Source organism: Arachis ipaensis, chromosome B4, assembly GCF_059453495.1.
Source record: "Arachis ipaensis isolate K30076 ecotype BB chromosome B4, ASM5945349v1, whole genome shotgun sequence".
NCBI classification, from domain to species: Eukaryota; Viridiplantae; Streptophyta; class Magnoliopsida; order Fabales; family Fabaceae; genus Arachis; species Arachis ipaensis.
In genome coordinates this window covers 95,588,957-95,592,267 of record NC_142439.1, presented here as the reverse complement: position 1 = coordinate 95,592,267, position 3,311 = coordinate 95,588,957, and the positions used below count along the sequence as shown (strand labels likewise).

Here is a 3,311-nt window from a genome sequence, read left to right as displayed (position 1 = left end):
CCATAGATTCCCAGTTTCTCTATTACAGAGAAGGGCATGAGGTTTATCCCTGAACCAAGGTCACACAGAGCCTTTTCAAAGATCATGTTGCATATGATACAAGGTATTACGAACTTTCCAGGATCCTGCTTCTTCTGAGGCAATGTCAGTTGATCCAGATCACTTAGTTCATTGGTGAACAAAGGAGGTTCATCTTCCCAAGTCTCAATACCAAATAATTTGGCATTCAGCTTCATGATTGCACCAAGGTACTTGGTAACTTGCTCCTCAGTAACATCCTCATTCTCTTCAGAAGATGAATACTCATCAGAGCTTATGAAGGGCATAAGGAGGTTCAATGGAATCTCTATGGTCTCTAGATGAGTCTCAGATTCCTTTGGTTCCTCAAAGGGAAACTCTTTATTGATCACTGGACGTCCCAGGAGGTCTTCCTCACTGGGATTTACGTCCTCAACCTCCCTTACAGGTTCGGCCATGGTGGTAATGTCAATGGCCTTGCACTCTCCTTTTGGATTTTCTTTTGTATTACTTGGGAGTGTACTAGGAGGGATTTCAGTGATCCTTTTACTCAGCTGGCCCACTTGTGCCTCCAAATTTCTAATGGAGGATCTTTTTTCATTCATGAAACTTACAGTGGCCTTAGATAGATCAGAGACTAAGTTTGCTAAATTGGAGGTATTTTGTTCAGAGTTCTCTGTCTGTTGCTGAGTGGATGATGGAAAAGGTTTACTATTGTTAAACCTATTTCTTCCACCATTATTAAAGCCTTGTTGAGGCTTTTGTTGATCCTTCCATGAGAAATTTAGGTGATTTCTCCATGATGAGTTATAGGTGTTTCCATAAGGTTCACCCATGTAATTCACCTCTGCTATTGCAGGGTTTTCAGGATCATAAGCTTCTTCTTCAGAAGATGCCTCTTGAGTAATGTTGGATGCAGCTTGCATTCCATTCAGACTCTGAGAAATCATATTGACTTCCTGAGTCAATATTTTATTCTGAGCCAATATGGCATTCAGAGTATCAATTTCAAGAACTCCCTTCTTCATAGGCGTCCCATTACTCACAGGGTTCCTCTCAGAAGTGTACATGAACTGGTTATTAGCAACCATGTCAATGAGTTCTTGAGCTTCTGCAGGCGTTTTCTTTAGGTGAATGGATCCACCTGCAGAAGTATCCAATGACATCTTAGCTAATTCAGACAGACCATCATAGAATATATCCAGGATGGTCCATTCTGAAAGCATGTCAGAAGGACACTTTTTGGTCAGTCCTTTGTATCTCTCCCAAGCTTCATAGAGGGATTCACCTTCTTTCTGTCTGAAGGTCTGAACATCTACTCTAAGCTTACTCAGCTTTTGAGGAGGAAAGAACTTGGCTAAGAAAGCCTTGACCAGCTTATCCCAAGAGTTCAGGCTATCCTTAGGTTGAGAGTCCAACCATATTCTAGCTCTGTCTCTCACAGCAAAAGGGAAAAGCATGAGCCTGTAGACTTCAGGATCTACTCCATTAGTCTTAACAGTATCACATATCTGCAAGAATTCAGTTAAGAACTGAAAAGGATCTTCAGATGGAAGTCCATGAAACTTGCAGTTCTGCTGCATCAGAGAAACTAATTGAGGTTTCAGCTCAAAATTGTTTGCTCCAATGGCAGGAATGGAGATGCTTCTTCCATGTAAATCGGAATTAGGCGCAGTAAAGTCACCAAGCATCCTCCTTGCATTATTATTATTTTCGGCTGCCATCTCCTCTTCTTGTTCGAAAATTTCTGAAAGGTGCTTGCTGGATTGTTGTAATTTAGCTTCTCTTAGTTTCCTCTTCAAAGTCCTTTCAGGTTCTGGATCTGCTTCAACAAGAATGTTCTTGTCCTTGCTCCTGCTCATATGAAAAAGAGGGACAGAAAAATAATAATAATAGGGGTCCTTTTTACCACAGTATAGAGGTCCCTGTGTGAGTAGAAGAAAAGAAGAAAAATTTTGAACACAGATGGAAGAGGGGGTTCGAATTTGGGTGAGATGAAGTGTTAGTAGATGAATAAATAAATAGAAGGAGATAAGAGAGAGAGAGAATTTTCGATAATAATTTTTGAAAAAGAGTTAGTGATTTTCGAAAATAGTTTTTGAAAAAGGTTAGTAATTTTTGAGAATTAAAATCAAAAAATAAAATAATTAGTTAATTAAAAAGAAATTTTGAAAAAGAGGGAAGTTATTTTCGAAAATTAGAGAGAGAGGGAGTTAGTTAGGTAGTTTTGAAAAAGATAAGAAACAAACAAAAAGTTAGTTAGTTAGTTGAAACAAATTTGAAAATCAATTTTGAAAAGATAAGAAGATAAGAAGTTAGAAAAGATATTTTACAATCAAATTTTTGAAAAAGATATGATTTTAAAAAAGATAAGATAGAAAGATATTTTTGAAAAGATATGATTGAAATTAGTTTTGAAAAAGAGTTAATTTTTAAAATCATAATTAATGACTTGATTCACAAGAAATCACAAGATATGATTCTAGAACTCAAAGTTTGAATCTTTCTTAACAAGCAGGTAACAAACTTGAAATTTTTGAATCAAAACATTAATTGATGATGTTATTTTCGAAAATTATGTGATAAAGATAAGAAAAAGATTTTTGAAAAATATTTAAAAATTTTCAAAAATAAAAAGAAAAATGAAAAAGATTTGATTTTTGAAAAAGATTTTGAAAAAGATAAGATTTTTAAATTGAAAATTTGATTTGACTCATAAAAAATAACTAGATTTTAAAAATTTTTGAAAAAGTCAACTCAAATTTTCAAAATTTATGAGAGAAAAAGGGAAAGATATTTTTTTGATTTTTGAATTTTTATTGATGAGAGAGAAAAACTTAAAAATGATGCAATGCATGAAAGTTATGGATCAAAACAATGAATGTATGCAAGAATGCTATGAATGTCAAGATGAACACCAAGAACACTATGAAGATCATGATGAACATCAAGAACATATTTTTGAAAAATTTTATATGCAAAGAAAACATGCAAGACACCAAACTTAGAAATCTTTCATGTTTAGACACTATGAATGCAAGAATACATATGAAAAATAAGGAAAGACACAAAACATGAAAACATCAAAATCAAACAAGAAGACTTACCAAGAACAACTTGAAGATCATGAAGAACACTATGAATGCATGAATTTTTCGAAAAAATGTAATATGAACATGCAATTGACACCAAACTTAGCATCTGACTCAAGACTCAAACAAGAAACATGAAATATTTTTTATTTTTATGATTTTTTATTTTTTATTTTTTTTGTATTTTCTTTTAATTTTTTC

The 3,311-nt window shown here is 33.9% G+C and overlaps 1 non-coding gene across 1 annotated transcript; it reads left to right on the top strand.

Moving 5' to 3' along the window:
- The first annotated feature begins 1,238 nt into the window (after nucleotides 1-1,238).
- On the top strand, nucleotides 1,239-1,346 carry LOC148568445 (small nucleolar RNA R71). Its single transcript, XR_015882844.1, has one exon. It is a non-coding gene; the product is annotated as a small nucleolar RNA R71 (small nucleolar RNA).
- Nucleotides 1,347-3,311: the final 1,965 nt, after the last annotated feature.